The sequence below is a fragment of the Oryctolagus cuniculus genome, chromosome 16 (genome assembly GCF_051225735.1).
Source record: "Oryctolagus cuniculus isolate XC-2025 breed Fujian yellow rabbit chromosome 16, ASM5122573v1, whole genome shotgun sequence".
Lineage (NCBI taxonomy): Eukaryota > Metazoa > Chordata > Mammalia > Lagomorpha > Leporidae > Oryctolagus > Oryctolagus cuniculus.
Window position 1 is genome coordinate 58,526,152 of NC_142882.1, and position 24,557 is coordinate 58,550,708.

The window sequence follows — 24,557 nt, forward strand, 5'->3', positions numbered from 1 at the left end:
TTCAGTGCCAGGGTTTCTAAGTGTTGGATCCAGTGCATCTCCCAGAGGAAAAAGGCTTCCTGTGACTCAGATTGCCTTTGAGATCAAGAAAGTGTAGCTAGAGAGGTGAGAGTGTGTCCATCCGTCTCCCTGGATGGTTGAGTCAACTCATGTCGTTCATCTGGGGACAGCAGTGTGGCAGCCCCGAGATCCTCCTGTGACCATACCTGGGCTCTTGCCAGCTCGGTCCTGGGTCCCGAGTCCTGCCCCGCAGCTCAGGAAGGTAGCCCTTGCCGGGGAGTGGCTGCTGCTAGACGGAAGGAAGCTGTTTGGGCTCGGACATAATTTGGGAGTTGTTTGTGAGAGAGAAGGGGTGGTGCTGAGGAGACTCTGCACGCTTTCCTTGTCTCTCCAAGGTTGTGTCTCCTGGTGTGCCGGCATAGCGTCCAGCAGGCCCTGGCTACCAAAACTCCAAAGAGGGGCCCACATCGAGGTCACTGGGACCAGGACCAGGCTGAGGCAGATGAGGCCCTGGGATGTGAGATTAAAGGAGGCGCTGACTCTCAGAGCTGGTGAGCTGCAGGGGAGGCACCTGCGTGAACCTGAGAGGGAATGCCTCCTCACCATTTATAGCGGCCTCCCCGCTTGCCTTGTGTTGATCCTGGCCTGGCCAACAGAGCCTGGCTGCTTCTCCCTTGTTTCCTGAGCACCACGGACACCCCTCAGTTCAGAGGGTGTCCTCTTCTGTACACTCCCTGAGGACTGGAGTGAGGCCTGGTTTGTCTCTCTTTCTCCAGCTATATCCCCGCACCTGGCAATAGTAAATGTTGAGAAAATGAGCAAATGAACTTAGCAAAGTGAATAGGAGCGGAAACTGCTGATCTGTCTGGGACAGCATCATGAAAGTTAAGCCAATAACCTTTAATAGAATTGGAACAGTTCAAATTCTATCTTTAGTTTGCTTGTTGGCATTCAGTTACTACTCATTTTTTTTTGTTTGTACATTCATTTAACCAAGTCATCATTCAACCAAACAGCCAGCCAGCCAAGCAGGCGAGTGACCAACCTGCCAATCAACCAGTCAACCAGCCTGCCTACCTTGCCACCCGCCCACGTGCCTGATCTTGCCCTCTTCGGGAAGCCTTTCCCGATCCCTGCCTCATTCCTGTACTTGGACACAACCCCCTTCTCCTGCTTGTCATGGCACCTGTCACCCTGGAGAGTTGACAGGCACCTTGTTCCTCCTGCTGACTGTCGGCTGCTTGAACGTGGAGTTGCGCCGTCTGCCTTCTTCAGTTGTGCTCGGAATTGTTCCAGTAACAGTGGAGCTGACTTGTTGGCTTTGCTGAGAGTGGTCGGGGGGTGAAGTGTGAGGTTTTTCCCTCATTCAAGGAGACCACAGAAGAGTCGGATTGGTGATGTAGCCAACAGGAAAAGTCACTTAGAAATAGCAGAAGTATCTGCTCCAGGGCCGGATGGGCGGCGTTAACTGAGCCACCATCGGGTTGTAGAGGAAGAGAAGGGGTGTCCTGGATCAGGAGGACTGAGCTGAGTCTTGAAGGCCAAGAGAGGTGTGAGTGGCACAGCTGGGGGCAGTGACAGGTCACACTGCGCTTGTCCAGCTTCCTTCAAGCCCGGGATTTCCTTAGGAAAACTTTGCTGGTGTCCCTGGGGTCTCATTCCTAAAGACTGAATCAGCTCCCTGGTTCTTCTGCAGCCCCCTTCTGAGGGCCCCCACTGGGTTCTGCTGCGTGTTCCGTTGTTTCGGATGACAGGCACGGAGGGTGGAGCAGGAATGGGGGCTCACACCTCCCCCAGAGGATTAGACTTCCTCGTTCCCACCCTGAGTCTGACTGGTAGGCTGGGTGCCATGGCCAGGGCTAGAGAGAGCTGAGGTCTTCCCCTGGCACGCCATCCTGCAGGAGTGGACTCTGTTCCCCAGGATGCCCTGGCTGGTTTCCCCCAGTGGTGGCCGTGGGACAGAAGTCTGCCAGGACTCGCTCTCGGGACTGCCGGAAAGATGGCCTTTGATGCTGAGTTCTGTTGGGCATTTGAGGCAGAGTTCTTCAAATCACAAAGATGAGCGGCCACTGCGGCTTCCTGTATAGATGGATTCCGTGTGTGTGCCTCATTCCAGAAAACTCTACTTTGTTTTCTCTGTTCATTCCACAAGAAGTTACTAAAGCCATGGGATTTCTTTCATTTCCTGCTGAGGCCAGTTTCATGGCCGTGAGTCCCTCAGAAGTGAGGCCTTTTCCTGAAAGAGTAAACAGTTTTTGATCTCAGTCTAAATACATGGTATTTGGTTTGTTCAGTTCGACAAAGCTTGTGTCTCTTGCTTGTTTAAATGGTGTTGAGGAGAGAGATGCTGAAGGTGAGGTTTCTGCCCCCAAGAGCCTGGCTGTGACATCCATACAGAAACGTACATCTGGTTTTAAAAAACACAAACAAACAGTGACGATGGAGCATGGCACAGTGCCCTGAAAGTGAGAGTCTGCATTGCTTCAGAGCTAATTCAGCTGAGAACTCGCCCACGGACAGGCTCTGTTGCAGAGAGCTTTAACTCCACCCCCTCATTTACTCCTGACAGCAATGCTGGGATGGCATTGGAGCCACTTCACAAGTAGGGAAACTGAGGCACAGAATGATCAGCCTGTCTGAGTTCGTGCAGGCAAACTGGCTTGAGGAGACACCGTCCTGACCAGTGTCCCCAGTTGGGGAACTGGCACCGGCAAGCACTTGGGAGGCCAGTCTGATAATTCGGGGAGTAGAAGAATCTCAGATGTGCATAGAGACAAAGAGGAAGGCAGGTTGGTGCAGCTGTTCCCTAAGGGATGAGAGGGGACCAGAGGGCTGGACAGCTGTGTCGAGAGCCAATAGAAAGATCTTCAGCAGTTTTAGTTGCATGGTGGTGGTTTAATCAGATAGCGCTGTGCTTCAGCACGGGAGGACTGAGCAGGGTGACTGGCAGTAGGGCCCTGGCCTCAAAGGTGCGTGGGCTGTGACCTGGCTATGCTAGAGGGCAAGGCCTCAGGGCCCTGCAGAGAAGAGACAGGACTCAGCGTGCGAGGAGGATCAGGGTGTGCAGGTAGCAGGGATGGGGGACCCAGGGGAGTCGGCCATGGTTGGGGCTGGAAGAAGATGAGGAGTCTGGGTATGTCCAGTGGAGCCCCATTCGCACAGCCAGGAGCGGGGCAGAAGTGCAGGTCCTAGGGAACGTGCACTGAGAGGTGGGCAGGGGTGTTTGGGTGGTGCTGGCAAGAGGCTGAAAGGTGAAGCCCGTGGAGAGATGGTGGACATTGCCCACGGTGACTGTCAGCGGTGCCAAGGGCAGAATCCTGCTTCAGCTGACCCAGATGCTCAGTGTGAGGCAAGGGGGAGTGGTTAGAGCAGGGGAGGACCAGGACTCCAGCTCTACCTGCGGCGGGGGAAGACGCAGGAGGGGGCAGAGCTTTGGATCCTTAGGAGAGGTTGGGAGGCCTGGGTCTGGGTCTGGGTCTGGGGTGGGGGAATCCTAGGGTGGCTTTGAGCAGAGTGCTAGGGGTGCACAGTCAACCGCAGAGGCTGTGCAAGAATAGGAGGCAGGAGCACACGCCAAGAACCTGGAAGGGATGCATGGGGCAGGGGGCTGCTCAAGAAGGCAGAGGGTTACGGAGGAGGGTCCTTGAGTGTCTGTAAGGCCCGGGCTGGGTGCCAGCAGCAGAGAAGAAAGTGTTCACGGGTATGTGCTGAGCAGCGTCTGTGAGCAGACAGCGCTGACGATGACCAGATTCGTTTTCTGCCATGCTGCGTGATGATCCCTGATGCCCTAATCATGGGCCCAGGGCGTCGCGTGCTTCTAGCATGAAAGAGTCCATTCTGATGGGCAGAGTTATTGAGTAATTGAAATTTACTCCAATTTGGCAGAGCTTTGTTAAGTCAAGCAATTGAGAACTACTATTGGGAAACATTGCTTTTTATTCTGAGGCTTTGCAACTTGGTTGTTTTGCTGAGACCCTGGGCAAGCCCCTCCTGAGGTGCCAGGCCCCGGGGAGCATTTGTGGATTGGGTGAGTCCATCTTCCAGGAGGCAGTTCCTTGCCTTTTCAGTGCTGGCCAGGGGGAGGCCCGGTGCACGTGGGAGCTCTGGAGGTTGCTACAGACGCGCCCTCTGCCCTGTCCTCTTCCAGAAGGACAGGCCTGCACAGTGGCCCTTGTCCGGGCCCGTGTGGCTGTGTTCCTCCATCCCACTGTTCCTGCCTTGGGCCCGTCACTAGCTTCTGGGCAGGGTAAAGACAAACAAACTCTAGTTCCAGTGTCACTTTGTTCACCCTTCAAATAAAATTTCTTTCATACAAGCAGGAAATGAAGCAGACTAAAAACACCGACAGAAACCAAGGGCAAGTGTGTGCCACCCTCGGTGGGCAGAGAGCCACCTCCATCATCACACACCCACCTCCCGTGGCACAGGGGCACACGCAGTGCTGACATTCCAGAAGCTGCTCCATGGAAGGCAAATGACCTTGTAAGGGCATTTCACAGGTGTCTGGGAGTCAAGCCCTGGAGCTGCCAAGGAAATCTATCTACACCATAGACGTCCACAACCCCCACTGGGCTCCCAGACACATCTCAAGTCACTCTCTAGCCTGCACAAGGATGGTGACACAGCTTTAAAAGCAAGCCCACTCCCAAGAGCACACAGAGAAAGTTAGAAGTATCCATCTTAGGGGCTGGCGCCATGGCTCACTTGGTTAATCCTCCGCCTGCAGTGCCGGCATCCCATATGAGCACCGGGTTCTAGTCCCGGCTGCTCCTCTTCCAGTCCAGCTCTCTGCTGTGGCCTGGGAGTGCAGTGGAGGATGGCCCAGGTGATTGAGCACCTGCGTGGGAGACCAGGAGGAAGCACCTGGCTCCTGGCTTCAGATTGGCGCAGTGCCAGCAGTAGCGGCCATTGTGGGGGTGAACCAACAGAAGGAAGACCTTTCTCTCTGTCTCTCTCTCTCTCTCTCTCTTTCTCTCACTGTCTAACTCTGCCTGTCAAATAAGTAAAAAAAAAAAAGTATCCATCTTAGATGGAAAACAAAAGCAGCTTTGGCCCATTTAATATTTAATGAAAACATTATAACTGATTTCTTCTTCCTTTTAAAGAAAATAACTCCAAGAAGGGCACATGTCCCAGAAGCAGAGATCTGGCTATGCTTAGGCAAGGATGTGTGGTCAGGCAGCTAAACACGGCCCAGGACACGTAGCAGAGCGTCCTTGGTCGTGGGGATGCAGGCTGAAGTATTTGGGGGTGGTTATGATGTCTGCAGCTTGCTTCCCAATAGTTTAAAACAAGCAGAGTATGTGTGTGTGTGTGCGCGCGCGCATGAGTGCACATGTGTGTGTCAGGCAAATGTTCACCATCACCGTCAGTGAGAGGATACTGCTGGTGTGCCTTGTACACCTGTTTTTTTTTTTTTTTTTCCAGTTTTCCTGTTGATTTAACATTTTCCAAAATGAAACAGGATGATAGAAAACACATGGGACAAATAGGAGCGAGTGATAGGCTCTATTTGTTATCTTTGGGTAGGGGTCATAAAGAAGTGTCCGAAGACCCTTAGTGGGTCATTCCGTGCTGGAAGCTGGGCGAAGTGCTGATGTAAAGCCTAAAGCTAGCGTGATAAGCACCCCCATCCCTCAGCATAGACACACACTGCTCATGAGCGGAGTGTGGGGCCAGTCCTTGCTGTCTGTGGGCACACCTTGGCCCTTTGGCTTCCAAGGATCCAGGGGCTGCTGCTCGCTGGGTGGGCACCGGGGAAACTGACTCCCGACCTCCCTCACCAGAGCCTCCGGCTAGCTCTGGAATCTCTGGATGCTTTGATAATCCTTTGATAATCCCACGTTGTGAGCTCCCTGTGACATTTTCCTTCTTTTCTTTTCTTTCTAAGATTTATCTATTTATTGGAAAGGGATAGTTACAGAGAAGCAGAGGCAGACAGAGAGACAGAGGTCTTCCACCCACTGGTTCACTCCCCAAATGGCTGCAACAGCCGGAGCTGGGCTGATCTGAAGCCAGGAGCCAGGAGCTTCTTCTGGGTTGCCCACGTGGGTGCAGGGACCCAAGCACCTGGGCCATCTTCCACTGCTTTCCCAGGCACATTAGCAGGGAGCTGGATCAGAAATGGAACAGCTGGGACTCAAGCCGGTGCCGATATGGGTGCCGGAGCACCCACTACACCACAGCGCCGGCCCCTCCCTGCGACGTTTTTGGCCAGAGACTGCCTGTCATGATTCCAGCTTCGCCAGAAGGCTTTTATATTTGTTCTGGAAAAAACTACAGAGCTCTTCCTGTTGGCTGTGTTGCCCGGGCCTTTTCTTGTCCACACAGTCCTGGAGGGGCTGCAGTCTAAGTCCCTGCACAGGTGCCCCCTGGAGAGGGGGACATAGCAGGAGGGGCCCCTGGAGAAGCAAGGACTCAAATGGATCTGGAAGGGTGGGCTTCAGCCTCACGCACTCGGCTCAGGTCCTCACAAACCAAGCAGACCAGATCCTTGCTGGAGGGCCTCATTCTGCTTCTAGAGGGGGAGAGGGGGAGAAAGGGAGAGGGGGAGGGAGAGAGGGAGAGGGGAGAGAGAGATTGATTGTACTGCTCTGCTTTTTTATTGTCGCTCTTAACAAATTCACGTGAAATATTGTTCCTTCTTAAGGATCTGGAAGCAAAACTAACCCGTTGTAAAACTCTAAATCCCTGTGTCCTGACTTCTGTGTGAGGTGGGCCTTGTGCCCTCCTGCTTTGGGGTTCATGGAAAGTTCCAGCACACATTTTCCACCCGTGAGTGGCTGGATTCTTAGCCATGTCCCAGCTCCTCTGTGAGTACCCCTACTTGCCCCACTTCCCGCCCTCCAGCCACCTGCGCTGGGTACTGGGACCCCCATTAGGGGCAGGAGGCTGCTAACCCCAGAGGTGCACAGAGCGGGGAATGGGACCCACAATCTAGTACCCAAGGACCCTCATGTCCCATTTCAAGTGGAAGCGGCTGCCAGGAGAGGCACAGGAGGCAGCCTCGCTGGCTCAGTAACACATCTAATTTTAGCCCAGGGTGTGCTTGTCCCAAGCTGGGGCTGGCTCACTCATGGAAATTCCACTGCTCTCTGGCTTAATGTGATGTGTGTGAGTGGTGTAATGCTCCACGTTTTTGAGGCTAACTTACGTTTAAAGCAACATGTTTCCTTCTCCGTCTTCTAAGAAACGCTCAGAAGACAGCCCTCTGTGCTTCTGGAGTAGGTGAAAGTTTCCTGGAGGTTCCTTTTCCGTGATGGGCAGAGTTGGGGGGAAGGAGGAGTAGCTCTTGGAGCCAGTCTTGGTGTGGCTGTTCTCTGCCTAGACCTAGGGCAGGATGGGGGCTCCCATCTTCCCTGCTTCCGTGCCCAAGGACACTGTGGGCCATGCCACTTGGTGCAGGGAGCATGGCCTCTGGGGACTCATGGTGGGGCAGGGCCGGGGGGCGCCCAGTAAAATAAACTAATAAAAAAAAAATCCTGGAGGACCAAGTTCAGGTTAATAGGCAGGTTGTGGGCCTAGAACTGTGGCAATCCCGTGGCCTCTTTCAAAGAAAGGATATGAATGATCTCGTTTTCGCAGGTCTTCCAAGCACGTAAGAGCATGAGAGCACATTTCAGGTGAGCTCTGCTAACCTGGTGGCAAATCCCACTCTGTTGGGGTTATGATTATTGTTATTTTCTGGTTAAGAGAAGACACGAGGCGGACCTCTGCAATGCTTGCTGTGAGCTCTGCAGGGCAGTTCATGGCACCATTTTAGTTCTCTGGGGTCTGCACACGCCCGTGTGTCACACACTGGTTTGTGGTGGACAAGTGGCCGTTTTCTTAGCCTCCGTGTGCTCCTTTATAAAAAACAGGGCCCCAGAGTCCCTGTGTTGCTCCCTCCCACCCCCTGGACTTCTGGGGGGATTCAGTTTAGAAATGTGCTTTGCAAATGCTTGGGAAAATAGCGGGTGCTGTCCAGGTAGGTGCGTATTCTTTTAAGAACAGAACTACGTCCGGTGCCGTGGCTCACTAGGCTAATCCTCTGCCTTGCGGCGCCGGCACACCGGGTTCTAGTCCCGGTCGGGGCGCCGGTTCTGTCCCGGTTGCCCCTCTTCCAGGCCAGCTCTCTGCTATGGCCAGGGAGTGCAGTGGAGGATGGCCCAAGTGCTTGGGCCCTGCACCCCATGGGAGACCAGGAGAAGCACCTGGCTCTTGCCATCGGATCAGCGCGGTGCGCTGGCCGCAGCGTGCCAGCCGCGGCGGCCATTGGAGGGTGAACCAACGGCAAAGGAAGACCTTTCTCTCTGTCTCTCCCTCTCACTGTCCACTCTGCCTGTCAAAAAAAAAACAAAAAAACAAACAAACAAAAAAAAACAGAACTACAGAACACTTGGAACCCCCTAGAATTTCACAGAAGAGGACTCCAGCCTGGGCAGGGTGAATATTTACCCAGGGCCACTTGGAGAAAGGCAGGAGTTTCAAGATTAAGAGTTCTCTAAGTGCGTGCCCCCTCACCTTTCTGGAAGTGAACGCCCCCAGCTCGCCGTCTTCTGAGTGGTACAGAGGTTCCCCTGTGGTGGACGGTGTCGCCTCAGACACTTGAGAACGCTCACGGGCATTCAGAAGGAAAGAGCTCCATCCCAGAAGCCGTGCTGAGCCACCCTTGGGCAGATTTCACCCAACAGAACCTAAGTAGGTGGCGCAGAGCTGGGCGCGGGGGAGGTGAGCCGGCCCTGCTGGCACAGCTGTCTTCCCTCGAAGTGTCTGTTGGCCTTTATTGGGCCAGCAAAGGTGTCCCGCAGCGGCTCCCACTAGCAGCTAAGTAAACAGCTCCACACAGCTCCCCAGGCCACATGGAAACCGGCGGCCCGTCAGAACCTTCCCTTTTATGACCGTAGCCATGGCTTTGAACTCCCCGTTGAGGCAAGGCTTTCCATCCTGGGCTCTCACGCCAGCTAGGGGAGGCAGGGCCGCGGAGCCCTTGTCCCGGTGGAGCCTGCTCTGCCGGATCCTCCAGCCTGTGGGAGAGCCCCGTCCGAGGCAGCCTCAGCATTCCTGCAGTCTGTGGCCCACCTCGCCCCCGGCCCTCCTCACGGCTTCATCTCCAGCAGTGGCCTTACTCCCTGTCCTCGCCAGAATCTCGTGGTGGGTGGGCTTGCTCGAGCCTGGCAGTCACACGCTGGTGGGTGGAGGGGCGGAGGCGAGACCGAGAGGAAGGCAGCTCACAGGCTCTGACACTGTCCTGCCTCTGGGAGGTGGAAGAATGGTTGCTCAGTGAATTGGGCCAAGTTCCAGAGACATCTTCCATGGACATCCCATTCGCCTCCTTCCCTGGAGTCACATCCTCGCCACGCACCCTATCGCTGCCTCTTGGCACCAGTCAGCGTGTGGAACCAAGCTTGGTCACGCCCGGGAAGCTTCAGCCCTGAGACAGGAATTGGGAGGACATGCTGTGCGTCCCCAAGGGAAGAGCAACCTGTGCTAGTGCATTGTGGGGCTTAGACAAAGAGCCAGTTCCCTAACATCGGGCATAGGCTGGAGGAAAGTGAACTGAGACAAGAATCGGCTGCCAAAAATTCTTTTCAAAAAATGTTATTCTCCGTAGGTATTTTTAATTGACACTTGGTAATTGCACCTGCGTATGTGGTCCAGTCGTTGCCGACCTGACCCCAGGTTCTTTGGCTCACTTGCAAACTGAACTTGACAAGAGGCCAAAGTGCAGTCCAGACAAGGTTTATTGGAGGCCTCTACTCCAGCATAGGGAGACATCATGGTGGGAAGAGGTTCTGCCAACTGGCTCCCCGGTGGGAGCTGAACATGTGCTTCTGTGGGGCTGGGGAGCCGGGGTGGTTTCCCTTGGGCACACAGCACTCTTCTCAGCACCTGGCTTGGAGTCCCCTCAACACACGATGCTTCTGTTTGCACCCAGCTCAGTGTTTGGCTGGCACTGTTGGTTTTCTGGCCTATACCTTGCTCAGAATGGCTGTGTTGCTCACTACTGCCATTCCTGGAAGGTCGGGTTGATCACTTTGGGCTGTTCTGGACAGGCATCCAGGTTTGGGAAGTCCTGGACAGGGCAGTAGGGGTCTTTTACAGTTAGGGTCTGGATGCTCCTTGCTCCTGAGTGGTTTGAGCTGGAGTTGGATATGTCAGGAAGTGGACTTGTATCAGCTGGGGAGGGGCTTAGTTTAGTGAGTCCTGTTTCTAGCACGTCTCACAGTATGGTATGGTAATACATGCATGCAGGGTGAAATGACCACATCACGGTAACTGGCATATGTATCATGTCAAACACACATCATTTCTTTGTGTTGGGGATATCCTAAATCCTCTCTACTAGCCATTTAATTATAGCCATTTCATTAGTAGTTTTCAACCAGGCACCCTACTGTGCTATAGAACATTACAAGTTCTTCCTCCAACCCAACGGCACACCTCAACTAGCCTCTCTGCATCCTTCCCTGGAGCTCTGCCCCGCCACCCACTGCCACCCTCTGCCACTTGCTCCCAACCTACCAGGACTGCCAGATGAGACTGGATGGTCTGGGTTAGCCTTTCCAGCCCCTCCTACTGGACAAGCTGTGTTGGGTGAACTTTACGCACTTCTCAGCTTCCAGAGGGAGCATCTATTAAACACCAGTTGTATGCCAAGGCTTGGTGCCAAATCGGAAGAATGGGAGAACTATAAGTAGGGTCATATCCAGTACATTTTTGTTTTGCAAACTGTGTGCTTTAACCTTGAAGGAACCCTTTGAGTCTAAGACTGGTGTGAATTTCAACTCTCTGTTCCTGGAATGTTCCAGAAGCCAGCCCAATTCAAGGAATAGACAGGAAGGAGAAATGTTGGACATGATTTTGGATCTTGCTCTGGCCCTGCATACTTATTGTCGAGGGTGTGGGCCTATTGGGAGGGACACATACGGAAAGAAAGTTAAGCTGAGAAATCATCACTCCTAAGAACAATGGTTCAGGAGATGGAGTACAGTGTGTGTTCTGTCCAGCCAAACAACCCTAGCCGATGGTTTTTCCAGGAGGATGCAGGGTCATCCACGCCCCCACCCCATCTATCCTCACGGGGTGATTCCTATCTGTCCAACCTTCGTCATCGTGGACCCGGATGAGAAAGACTTAGGTATGCAACCCATTTCCCAATTAAGGATTTGCACCAGTTTCAGGAAGATCATGTATTTGGGTTGAATTGTTCAGGCAGATTGTTTTCACGGTATTCCAAGTAGAGAACTTTCTCACAGGAAATGTCAGAACAGGCAAATACAGTCAGAGTTTCCACATCCTTTGGAGAAAGAGAGAGAGTGAGACAGAGAGGGAGGTTCCTTTTATATGTTGAAGGTCAACAGTCCAAGAGCTGGCAACTGTGGGGTATAAAACCTGGGTCTGTTAAAGTCAGTATACATTGGGATAGTTAAATGCACACGATGACTTCTCGAGAACTCAACCCAGAATGAGACCTCTTGTTCTTTAGGGCTTAATTTTAAAGACGCCTGCCAGTCCAGTGGCTGAGGGAGGTGGAGGAAGCCCCTCCAGACGCTAATTGGGAACCCCCTTCCCTGAAATGAGCTCCCGGGAATGAGGACACTGGAGGAACTTTTGACTTGGGCTTCCTGCTCTGCAACACTGGAGGTCATGCCAGGTGACCGCTGAGCATCGTCCGAGTTGAGTCGAACCACATGCTGCCGAGGGCAGCTTGGCTGAGAAGCTGGAAGGAAGTGGAGAGCAGGAAAGTGAAAAGAAAAAAAATTGCTTCTCTTCTGCGGAGAACTTCTATTTCTTAAAAAGTCTCCCCACACCAGCTGCTCTCAGGGATCCCACTCACAAGGGATTACTTCTCCAGCAAGCCCCAGTTAGGTGTGTGGGCATGGGGCAGATCCCGAGAGCTGAAGTCAGGTCCTTATGGCCCCTCAAAGAAGGCTCAGGCTAGAGGGAGGTTACAGCTCAGTTGGTCCATAGCCAGGTGCTGCCAGTCCTCCGTGGCACAGGCCAGTCCCAAGGCTTGTTTGTCCAGTCCCTGTGGTCAGGCATCCTGGACTCTGGCCCTGCCTTGTTTTGCAGTGCTGCGCTATGTGGATCTCTGCTACAATACCAAGTTCTGGGGCTGCGGTGTGGAGCAGGGGCTGCTCGTGTCCTATATGGGAGTGCCTGCTTCTAGTCTGCATTCCTGGCTTCCAGTCCAGCTTCCTGCTAATGCACACCCTGGGGGACGGCATAAGGCTGACACCCACGTGAGAAACTTGGATATGGTTCTGGGCTCCTTGCTTTGGCCTGGCCAAGCCTTGGGCATTTGGGTAGTGAACCAGCAGATGGATGGAAGATCTGCCTGTCTCTGTGTTTCTCTCTCTGTGTTGCTGTGACATTCAAATAAATGAAAGCAAGTTATTTTTTTTAAAGAAGGAAAAATAGAAAAAATATGTTGAATTCTGTGAGATGCCAGACAGCCTCTCCTTGATGCTGATTCTAACTGGGCTGCTCCAGTGCCTCAGTGTTGGGTAGGACGTTCTACAGGTTTGAATATTTTTCTTGGGTAAAGTAGAACCCTCTTTTCGTTGAGCTTACTAGTTTTTTTTTTCTTATTAAGAAACGTATATGAGTTTTTTTTTAATTAAATGCTTTTCCTAAATCTATTTAGACTATTTTACATCTTTTCTTGATAACCTGTTGGTGTGAATTACATAGTTTTATTTTCTACCATCAAAATAGTTTTGCATTCCTGCTTGGTCTTACTTTTCCTCTGGCCCGTGAAGTTGTCTGCTACTCCAGTTCATGTCTTTGCACTTAACTTTAAAGTGTCAGGGTTTGGCGCCGATGTTGCACCAGGCCTGGTCATCTCAGCTAAGCTGTGGCAGCTCCTGTGTGTTGGGTACTGTTCTCAGGATGTGCTACGTGTATTCAGTCATTTGATTCTCAAAGTGTTTTGAGACAGGACTGTTACTGACCCACTTTACAGATGAGGAGCCTGAAGCACAAAGGAGCTGGAACCTTGCCTCCTGCCTGGGTTTTAGTGGAGTGCTAGGATCCACCGGGCTCCAGTCCAAGTAGTGTGTATTTGCGAGCGTAAACTGGGGAGATTTCCTCATATCTGTAAAACTGTTTGTTTGCATTTGGGAATGGGATCTGGAAGTGAATTTTAAATTTACTTATTTTTAAAAATGATTATAGATAGTTTCAGGTTTACTGTTCTCTACTGTCTCAATTTTTTGAGTTTTCTAGAAAATGATCCAGATTGTCAGCTTTGAAATGTATAGGGTTTATTCATACTGTTTTCTCCTTACTGAAAAGTCCTATCCATCATGTGCAGTTATATCCCTCCTTTACACTCTTAATATTGTTTATTCATACTCTCTTTTGATCAGTTTTGCAAAGGCCTACTTTTTTATTAGCCTTTTCAAAGAACCAGTTTCGAGGATTGTTGGATCTGTGTATTATTCTTTATTTCATTCAGTTTTTGGTCTAGCACCTATCTTTCCTCCTTTCTGCTCTCTTGGCTTGCTCTCTTGCTCTCTTCTCTGTTGAAGTTGAGTGTTTAGCTCTTTGCTTTCATGCTTCTACAGCAATAGCTGCCGTTAAGCTGTACATCTCCTCTATGTACTTAACTACTTACCACAGATTTTTAAGTCTTTTTTAAAATATTAGGCATTCTGAAATGTTTTTAATTTTTTGCTGTTTTTATTTTTTAATTTACCAACATGTGGGTTCTTTTTTTGGGAGTACAGAGTGTGTATCTCTCTATTAAATTATTAAATTTCTTCACAATCAAAAACACAGTTTGGAGTTTCTTGAGATGTGATGTGTGGCTGGATGCACGATTGACTTTTGCAGGTGTGATATGTGTGCTCAACAAGAGTAAACGAGGGCACTTGTAAGGCTTATAGAAAATGGAATTAGAAGAGAAGTGTATTCTGGTGCAAAAATTTTTGAAACCCATGCAAATGAGGACCCTTCAGAAAGTTCATGGAAAATACCATATTGTGAAAAACTACCCCCGTATTTCATTTTTTTGCACCAAAATAAGCTAATCTTTTTTAAAATTTATTTTTAAATTTTGGATTAACATATAATACATTTTTAAGGGACAGGGTGTAATATTTCGACACATACACATAGCATAAACCTGATCAAAGCAGGCAGTTAGCCTTTCCATTTCACCTTTTCTTTGGGCTTGGAGCCTGCAGCTCCTCTGATCCAGATTTTCGTACAGGATGTAATGTTTTATCAGTAGTGATACTTACCCGCCGGGCTGCATTCCATTACCTTTTATCCAGCCACTCCCCTTCCCACCTCTAGTAATCACTAGATATCTAATTATTATTTATATTGTAGTTATATGTAATTATTAGGATTTTTAATTTCTACATGTGAGAGAGACATTTGCCTTTCTGTGTCTGGCTTATGTCGTTTAATGTAATGATCTTCAGTTCTGTTCATTTTGCTGCACGTGTCAGAAGTTCATTCTTTTTTATGTCCAAGTAACATTCTGTTATGCGTCCGTCCCACATTCTCTTCACCTATTCATTCATTGATGGACAGCTAGGTTGTTTGCATATCTTGTGTACTGCAAACAGTGCTGCAGTGAGAATGGTAGTTCAAATACCTTTCATATGCTGGTTTCATTTCCTTTGGGCATATGGTAGATCTATTTTCAATTTTTTAAAGAATCTCCGTACTGTTCTCTGTAATGGCTGTACTAATTTGCATTCCCACCAACAGTGTGTTCGTGTTCCTTTTTCTCTACAACCTTGCCAGGTTTGTTATTTTTGAATCTTTGATAGCAACCATTCTGTCTGGAGTGAACATTACCTCATTGTGGTTTTGATTTCCATTTTCTTGATAGCTAGTGATGTTGAGTATTTTTTTCATGTATTTATTGGTCATTTGTATTTATACTTTTGAGAAATGTTCAGATCCTTTGTCCCTTTTAAAATTGAATTGCTATTTTGTTGTTGACATTTTTGAGTTCCTTATAAGTTCTGGATATTATTCCTTTGCTAGTTGAATAGTCTACAGATATTTCCTTCCATTCTGTTGGTTGTCTCATCACTTAGCCAGTTGTTTCCTTTGCTATGCAGAAGCTGCTGCTGCTGCTGCTGCTGCTTCTTCTTCTTCTTCTTCTTCTTCTTCTTCTTCTTCTTCTTTGTCAGGCATAGTTAGACAGTGAGAGAGAGAGAGACAGAGAGAAAGGTCTTCCTTCCGTTGGTTCACCCCCAAAATGGCCACTACGGCCAGCGTGCTGCACCCATCTGAAGCCAGGACCCAGGTGCTTCCTCCTGGTCTCCCATGTGGGTGCAGGGCCCAAGCACTTGGGCCATCCTCCACTGCACTCCCAGGCCACAGCAGAGAGCTGGCCTGGAAGAGGAGCAACCGGGACAGAACCAGCGCCCCGACCGGGACAAGAACCCAGAGTACCAGTGCCGCAGGTGGAGGATTAGCCTAGTGAACCATGGCGCCGGCCCAGAAGCTTCTTAATTTGTTGTTATCCCATATGTCTGTTTTTGCTTTTTTTTAGCTTGTTCTTTGAGGATATTGTCCAAAAAATTGTTGCCTATGCCAGTGTATTAAAGTGTTTCTTCTCTGTTCTCTTCTAACAGTTTCAGGCCTTACATTTAGGGCTTAATCCTTTTGAGTTGATTTTTGTATGGGGTAAGAGTGGAGGATCTTGCTTCAATACTTCGCATTTGGATATCAGTTTTACCAGCACAATTTATTGAAGAGACTGTCTTTTCTCCAGGGAATGTTTTCAATGCCTTTGTCAAAGATAAGTTGACACAGAAGTGTGGGTTCATTTCTGGGGTTTCTATTTTGTTCCATTGTTCCATGTATCTTTTTTTTTTTTAATGCCAGTATCATAATGTTTTGGTTACAATAACTCAATAGTATGTCTGGAAATCTGCTATTATGTTGTGTCCAGCTTTTTTTTCTCTTTGTTCAAGATTGGTTTGACTGTTGATTTTCCATATGAATTTTAGGGTTTTTTTCTAGTTTTGTAAAGAATGTCATTGGTGATTTGATGGGGAGGGGAAGATCATGTTAGACTTGTAAATCATTTTGGGTAGTGTGGACATTTTAATATTATTAATTCTTCCAATCCATGGACGTGGTCCGCCTTTCTACTTTTTTGGTGTCTTGTTCATTCTTTTCTTCAATTCATGTAGCATTCTCTAGGACAGATCACCTATTAGGTCACAAAACAAGTCTCAACAAATTCAAAAGTCTGAAATTGTCTCATGTATCTTTTCTGACTGTGATGGAATAAAATTTGAAATCAACAAGAAAATGAACTCTAGAAATTATACACGTATACAGAGACTGAACAACGTGTTCCTAAATGACAAATGGATTACTGAAGAAATCAAAAAGAAATTAAAAAATTCCTGAAACTAGTGGAAATGGAAACACAACATATCAAAACTTATGGGGGGCTGGTGCTGTGGCATAGCAGGTAAAGCTGCCGCCTGCGGTGCTGGCATCCCATGGGGCACCAGTTTGAGTCCCGACTGCTCCACTTCTGATCCAGGTCTCTGCTATGGCCCAGGAAAGCAGTAGAAGTTGGCCCAAGTTCTTGGGCCCCTGCACCCTCGTGGGAGACCCAGAGGAAGCTCCTGGCTCCTGGCTTTGGATTGGTCCAGCTCTGGCTGTTGTGGCCATCTGGGGAGTGAACCAGTGGATGGAAGACCTCTCTCTCTCTCTCTCTGCCTCTGCCTCTCTGTAACTCTGCCTTTCAAATAAATAAATGAATTAAGAAAAACCTTATGGGATACAGCAAAGGCAGTGCTGAGCAGGAAGTTTGTAACAATAAGTGCCTACATTAAGAAAAAATCCAGAAAGATCAAATAAAATAAATAAATAAATAAATAAAATCAAAACTTGGGAAATAGCACCAAAGATTCATGGATTAAAGACTTGTATTTTTTCAGAAAGGTAAAATTGATAAGTCTTTAGAAATAATAAGAAGAAAAGAGAAAAGATTCAAATACAATCAGATCTAAAAAGGAGATGTTGTAGCTGATACCACAGGAATAGAAAAGAGCATTAGGGATTCTTAGGAACAGCTATGTACCAACCAATTGGAAAGCTTAGAAGAAACAGATACATTTCTGGGTTCATATAACTTACCAACATTGAGCTATGAAGATCTAGGAAACCTGAACAGAAAATAAACTCTCCTAGCAAAGAAAAACCCAGATCAGAAGGCTTCACCTGGCAAATTCTACCAAGGTATTAAGTGATAACTAACAATAACTAACATCAGTTGTTCTCAGACTTATTCCAGAAAGTTAAAATTGAAGGAGCCCTTTCAAATTCACTCTGTGAGGTAGCATTATACTGATTTCAAAACTAGACAAGGACACCACAAGCAAGGAACTGGAGACCAATATCTCAGGTGAATATAGATGTAAAATTCTCATCAAAAGAGTAGCAAATAAAATTCAACAACACATGAAAAAGATTACTCATGATGACAAAGTGGGATTTTCCCCAGGGATGCAGAGATGGCTCAAGATGCACAAATCAGTAATACATCACATCAACAGAATGAAGGGTAGCAATTGTATGATCATCTCAATAGATGCCAAGAAAGCATTCAGTGAAATCCAACACCCATTCATGGTAAAAACTCCCAGCAAACTAGGTGTGGAAGGAACATATCTCAACACAGTAAAGGCTGTATATGAAAATCCCTTAGCTAACATCATATTGGAATGGAGAAAAGCTGAAAGCATTGCTTTTAAGTTCTGGAGCCAGACACATTTGCTCACTCTCATTGCTCTTAATAAATATAGTACTGGAAGTCTTAGCCAGAGGAATTAGGTGAGAGAAAGAAATAAGAGGCATAGAAATGGGAAAAGAAGAAGTCCGATTAGTCCAATTTACAGGTATCATGATTCTATGTATAAAGAATTCACGAAGAGATTGTTAGAACTGACAAATTAAGTAAAATTGCAGGTTACAAAATGGACACACAGAAAATCAGTAGAATTGAAAAATACATATTTCTGCATTTGAAAGGCAGAGTGATAGAGAAATGGAGAGAGAGGTACTCCCATCTGCTGGTTTATTTCCCAAATGCCTGAACATTGCAGGCTGGACCAGTCTGCAAGCCATGAACCAGGAACTCCTTCTGGGTTTCCCATGTGGGTGGCAGGAACTCAAGTAGTTGAGCCAACATCTACTGCCTTCCAGGCGTGTTAATAGGAAGCTGGATTGGAAGCAGAGTAGCTGGGACTTGAACCAGACACTCTGATTGATATGGGATGTGGGCATCTTAAACAGTGGCTTAACCTGTTACACCACAATGCCTACCACTTATATACCAATAATGAACTTACTGAGGAAAAAAATTTTTGAGTTGATTTTTGTACATGATGAGAGAGATCTTGTCTCATTCTTCTGCATGTAGATATCCAATTTCCCCAGCAGCATTTATTAAGAATCACGGTCCTTTTTCCATTGCATGTTCTTAGCACCTTTGTCAAAGGTCAGTTGGCTGTAGATGTGTGGGATTACACTAGGGTCTCTATTCTGTTCCATTGGCCTATGGATCTGTTGTTAAGCCAATACCTTGCTATTTTAACTATTATAGTTTTGTAATTTTTTTTTCATTTATTTTTAAGGGTTTTACTTAGTTACTTGAAAGGCAGTTTACAAAGAGAGAAGAAAGTATATTCTATAGCTGTTGGGAAGTTGTGTAGAGGTCTGTTGGGTCTCATTGATTTAGGGTGAAGTTACATTTTTCTGTTTGTTTGTTGATTTGCTGTCTAGATGAACTGTCCAGTTCTGAAGGTAGAGTGTTAAAGTTTGCTATTATTGAATTGGAGTCTATTTCTCCCATTATGTCTATTAATATTTGCTTTTTGTATTTGGGTACTCCAGTATTGGGTTCATGTTTGTGAGTATTATTTCCTCTTGCTGTACTGAACCCTTTATCATTATATAACGACTTTCCTACTGATTTTTATTTAAAATATATTTTATCTGATAGAAGTATGGCTGCTCCTGCTTTCTTTTGGGTTCCATTTTCGTGTATCTTGTTCCGTCTGTCCAGTTTCAGGTATGAGTGCTCTTCCAGGTGAACTGAGCTTCTTGTGTGCACTATGTAGTTGAGTCCTGTGTTTTTAACCTATTTGGTCACTCTGTGTCTTTTAACTGGAAAATTTAGTCCACTGACATGTAAGGTAATTATTGATATGTAAGGTCTCACTATTACCATTTTTAAAACATGTTTTGTATTTTTACTGTAGTTCCTTTCTTTGTTTCTTCCTTACTGGCATACTTGGATTCTAACTGTTTCTAGTAAGTCTGTTAAGGTTCTTGTTTTGTGGTTACCATGAGGCTTAGACAAAGCTTCTTTTTCTAAGAACAAGCTGTCTTGAGATGATCACAACCTTGGTCCTGAAGGCAGGCAAAGTGACAAAGTGAAGCGACGAGGAATCCTAATGAAGAGCTCTGCTTTTGGGATCTACTCCACGTTTTGAATTTTTGATGTTATGCCAGACCTCTTAATATTGCCTGTCTCTTAACATTTTGATGTAGTGATTAGAATTTTGTTTATTCTTCACAGTAACAATATAAATGGTTTATCTACCATGTTTACAATATTAGAGCATTCTGAGTTTTTTTGCATAAGCACTCTTACTACTGAGTTTTCTACCTTCTGTTCTTTTCTTATTGTTGGCATCCCTTTCCTTCCGTTTGAAAAGCTCCCCTTGGCATTTCTTGTAGCACAGGTGTGGTATTGGTAAATGCGCTCAGCTTTTGATTGTCTGGGAATGTCTGTCTCTTCCTCTTATCTGAAAGATAGCGTTAGCTGGCTACAGTGTTCTTGACCGGCATTTCTTCCCCTTCAGTACTGTAACTATCTCATCCCACTTCCACTTTCTGTTGGCCTGTAAAGTTTTTGCTATGAAGTCTGCAGCAGTTGAGTTGGGACCCTGTTATGTGCTGTTTGCTCCTGTTCTTTTACAGATTTGGATTCCTCTTTATAATGCTGGAAAGTTTGACTGTGATACATCTTCCAGTAGGCTTGGTTGGGTTGAGTCTGCCTGGTGATCTTTGACCTTCATGGACCTGGATAGCTGTATCTTTCTCTAGGTTTGGGAAGTTTCCTGTCATTATCTCTGAATATGCTTTATACCCCTTGGGCATTCTCAAGTCACTATTAAACTGCAGTCACTTGAATATTTGCTCTTTTCATGCCGTCCCCTGTTTCCCACAGGCTTTCTTCATTCCTCTGGCTTGTTTCCCTTCTTTTTTCTCCCTCGATTGTGTATTTTCAAAGAGGCTGTCTTGGAGCTCACTGATTCTTTCTTCTGTTTGATCTATTCTGCTATTGATACCTCTTGGCACATTTTTAATTTCCCATAGTGTGCTTTTCAGTTGAAGGATTTCTGCTTGGTTGTGTTTAATTATTCCTCTTGATCAGATCTTTCTGTTTGAATATTGGATCCTTCTCTTGAGTTTCATTGAGTGTCCCTAAAACATCTATTTATTTCAAAATCTTCGTCTGGGTATTCTGGCACCTCATTTTGCTCTTTAGGGGGCTCGTGGTGCCCCGGGAGTTCCTGGTGCTTGTTGGTGTGCAATGCCATCTTCACTTTGAAGGGCTAGTTATAGGAATCTGGATTTATTTATTTATTTATTTTCTTGGTGGCTGTGTGTCTATGAGTTCTAAGCTGTCTGTTTATTTCTCTGAGCCTATGGCTGCTTCTGCTATTTTAGCATAGATCGCACCCAAAGTCGTGGTTTGCCCCAGCTCCACCTTTGATATATTTTTACTGATTCATTCTCTCATTACTCCCCAAACTCAAATTCGTCCCACATCTGCAGTTGCTGTATTATTCAGTGTGAATGGGGGAGGTACCTCAGAAGGCTGATCCGTCCCTGCAAGCCTCTTCCTAGGCCTGTGGTGGACTCAGACTCCTTGTCCATGAATGCCACGATGCCAGGTCATCTCTGGAGCCCTCAGCCCACCAAGACCAGTGCAGGCTGGAGCAGGACCAAGGCTCACTCTGCTCTGGTCTTTCTCCTGCTGAGCTGGGCTCATTGCCTGCCGCTGCACCTGTCAGCCACTGGTGATGTTGTTTGTAGTGTACAGTTGCTCACCTGGGACTGCAGAACACCTCTGGGCATTGAAGCAGGCCCAGAGGCTCTGTCTGCAGGTACTGGCCTGGGGACAGTGACTGTTGGGCTTTATTAGCCTGGCACTGAGTCCTAAAACAGCCTTGTGATTGTTTGCCATCTGCCCGAGATGGTAGGAAGGATGATAAATGCAGCCCCTTAGCTACTCAGGCATGCCCTCAGTGGGTCACAGCCAAGTCCCACAGTCACTAGGACCTGTGCAGTCCTAGGGGTGCACGTCAGGCCTGCAGGAGGCTGGTGGCAATACACAGCGAAACATGTCTGCCTCACCAGGGTGCAGGTCCCTATGTGGTACTGCTATAAGTCCAGGGGCTCTGTCCACAGGCACTTGCCAGGGGATAGAAACTGTTAGGACCTGCCTCACATTGGGCTTTACCAGTTCATCACTGAGTCCCAAGACAGTCCTGTGGCCTCTTGCCATCTGCGCATAATTGGAGAAGAGTGTTAAAGCTGTCCCCTGGTCACTCGTACTGGCCCCAGGCTGGTCACACCTGGGTCCCACAGCCACCAGTCCCTGCAGAGTCCAGGAATGTCCACCAAACCCACCGGAAGTCAGCAGTGACACACACCAAAATGAGTCTGACCGCCTCCCCTGGCGCAGGTCTCTGCCTGACGCCAGGCCAGTCTGGAGGCTCAGGCTGCGAGCACTGGCTAGGACGTTTTGTGGGGGCTCTGAGTTCCCTCTCCTGGCCTCTCTGCAGGGCTGGAATTTCGTGTTCTGCTGGCAGGTGAGGGAGAGGTGTAGTGGTTGCCTGGCTGTGGAAGCTCTAAACAGCCACTCCACTGGGATGGGCCTGGGGCAGGGCCGGGGGCCCAGTAGGCAGGCACTGGGCTTCAGTTTGCTCTCCGCCTGCACACCATGCTCCTTGAAGGTGGGCGGAGGATCAGGTGGGCAGCTCTTCTTTTCCTGTTTTCCTCGATGCAGCCTTTCTCTTCCTTGTGACGGACAAGACGCTGCAGTCTCTCACCTGGCTCCCGTAGCTCCGTGAAGTGACTATGTGTGCACAGCTGTTCCCATCGGCGTCTCTGCAGGACCACAGCGCGGTGGTCTCTGGAGCCTCCTCTCAGCCGACGTCTCGGCTCCGATCTCTCGTCAGTGATTTCATTTACCACATTCTTTGTGTTCTTTCCTCCCATAATTCCTTTTAGATGTGCACTGCACTACAGTATTTCCCTTCCGTGTCCCTTATTTACTCTTTCATGTGTCTCCTTTCTCCTGATTGAGTTGTGGTCTGGATAATGTCAGGTGATTGCTCCTTGTAGTTAATAATTAATTATCTCTTCACTGTATCCAATCTACTGTTTAAGCTTACTGAAAGGGTTTTCCTAACTTTAAAAACGTTTGGACCAGCAGAAAAGTTGAAAGAGAAGTATCATGCGCACCTGTATATGCTTTACTTAAATCTAGCAGTTGCTAAGATTTTGCTGGATCTGTTTTCTCTCTCTCCTTTCCTCCTCCCCAGTATACATATATTATTTATTTAAACATACACACATTTCTGATGCTTCATTTGAAAGTAAAATTCAGATGTCGTAGCATCTCACCACTAAATATTTCAGCTTGTGTCTCCTAAGGACAAAACCTTCTGTATAACCACAGTACCCTTATCACTCCCAGGCAGTTTCATGTAACATCAGTAACATCACTGGACATCAAACCCGTGATGAAGTTTCCCCCAGATTTCCTTTAGGCTTGTTCTTCAATCAGGCTTCATTCGCGGTCTGCTCCTCGTATTGGCTGACAAGCCTGTGTAGTCTGGTGTAATCCCAAACAGTTCTCATTTTTAAGGTTTTCAAGAAGAGTGCAGGTTACTGTCTCACAGAACGCCCACGTTCTAGAGTTGTCCACTTCAATATTAGGTTGACATTAAGCATTTTTTGGCAAGGAGCCTGCTAGGTTTATTGTGCATTTCCCATTCCCTCATGCCAGGAGCACATAATGTCAGTTTGTGTCATTACTGATGGTGCTCAGTGGGCTCAGTCCATTAACCAGTGGTGGCTACCGCTCTCTGAGGATAATGTGCCCTTTTGCAGGTAAGAGGTAAGCTGTGACTTTCAGGCCTGATAATGTTCTGTTTATGAAAAATTTTCCACATAGTAGTGTTAGCATCTGCTGGTGATCTTTTCCCATATAAATATTAAATTGCGTATGGAAGATGCTGATTTTCTCATGTGTCATCCCTCTACACTTACTAGAAAGTGTTCTTGGCATTCCCGCTTTCCCTGCCCTCCCCCTCTTCCTCCTTTCCTCCTCCTCTCCATTGTAGACTCAATGGATTTTTTCAATATTTAATGTATCCATCACCATCATTAAATACGCAGAAGTTTTATATTTCAATCACTGTGTTTATCTTCCTAAGTTGCCCATTCTTTTCTCATTGTATTTTGTCCTTTTCCTCTGATTGTAATTTCTCTAAAACAAAAAAAATGTTTCTCTGGCCAATGCTTGGTGTAGTAGGTTAAGCATCCTCCTGCAGTGCCAGCATCCCATAAGGGCACCGGTTGAGTCCAGGCTGCTCCACTTCCTGTCCGGCTCTCTGCTATGGCCTGGGAAAGCAGTGGAAGATGGTTCGAGCACTTGGGTCCCTGCACTTGCTTGGGAGACCCAGGAAAAGCTCCTGGGCCTTGGCTTCAGATCGGCCCAGCTCTGGCCATTGTGGCCATTTGGGGAGTGAACCAGCAGATGGAAGACAACTCTCTGTCTCCCGCTTTCTCTCTCTCTGTTTGTAACTCTGCCTTTCAAGTAAATAAATAAATCTTTAAAAAAAAAAGTTTTTCTAATCTCTCTAATTTTCAGTTTCTTTTACCTTATTACCATGAATTCTTGGGAGTCCTCTCTGTCATTCTGGTTTTCAATCACAGTGCATCATTTTCTCATGTGTTTTAATTTTTAGTTTTGAGTGTATTTTTGTGGGACTTTCGTTTAAAAACAAACAACCAAGAAAACTCTCTCCTCTGGAGACTTGGCTGGGACCTGGTTCACAGAAGTGTTCTCCAGAGCTTCTGTTAGGTGTGCCAGGGGTTCCTGACTTGGGAAACTTTTTTAAGTTTTATTTTTATTTATTTGTTTGAAAAGCAGAGATATGGAGAGACAGAGAGAAATATTTTCCATTTGCTGGTTCACTCCCCAGATAGCCAAGAACCAGGAATTCCATCTGGTCTTCCCACATGGGTGGCAGGGGCCCAAGCACTTGGGCCGTCTTCTGCTTTTCTAGGTGCATTAACAGGAAGTTGGATTGGAATTGAAGCAACTGGGACTCAAACCAGTGCTCCAGTGTGGGATGTTAGTGTCGCTAGTGGCCGCTTAACCCTCTGTGCCACATCACTGGCCCGACTTGGGAAATACTCATGTTGATTGCTTGTATTCTAGATTCTTGTGCCACATGGGTAGGGGTCAACTCACTAACGCTGGGTTCTAATAGTTC

General features: G+C 47.5%; 1 protein-coding gene and 1 long non-coding RNA gene across 25 annotated transcripts in view; one reads left to right on the forward strand and one right to left on the reverse strand.

Annotated features, from left to right (window-relative positions):
- The window catches only part of MINDY4 (MINDY lysine 48 deubiquitinase 4), a 127,841-nt gene that overhangs the window by 31,935 nt on the left and 71,349 nt on the right, over positions 1-24,557 (forward strand). The gene's annotated exons all lie outside the window — the stretch shown is intronic.
- LOC149121771 (uncharacterized) lies at positions 882-9,972 on the reverse strand. Of its 3 annotated transcripts, XR_016223029.1 has the most exons (3): positions 8,503-9,960; positions 7,154-7,655; positions 882-2,407 (listed from the first exon to the last, which is right to left on the reverse strand). It is a non-coding gene; the product is annotated as an uncharacterized LOC149121771 (long non-coding RNA). The 3 variants fall into 3 exon arrangements; XR_016223030.1 differs by lacking the exon at positions 7,154-7,655 and having other exon boundaries at positions 8,503-9,972; XR_016223028.1 differs by having other exon boundaries at positions 7,154-9,972.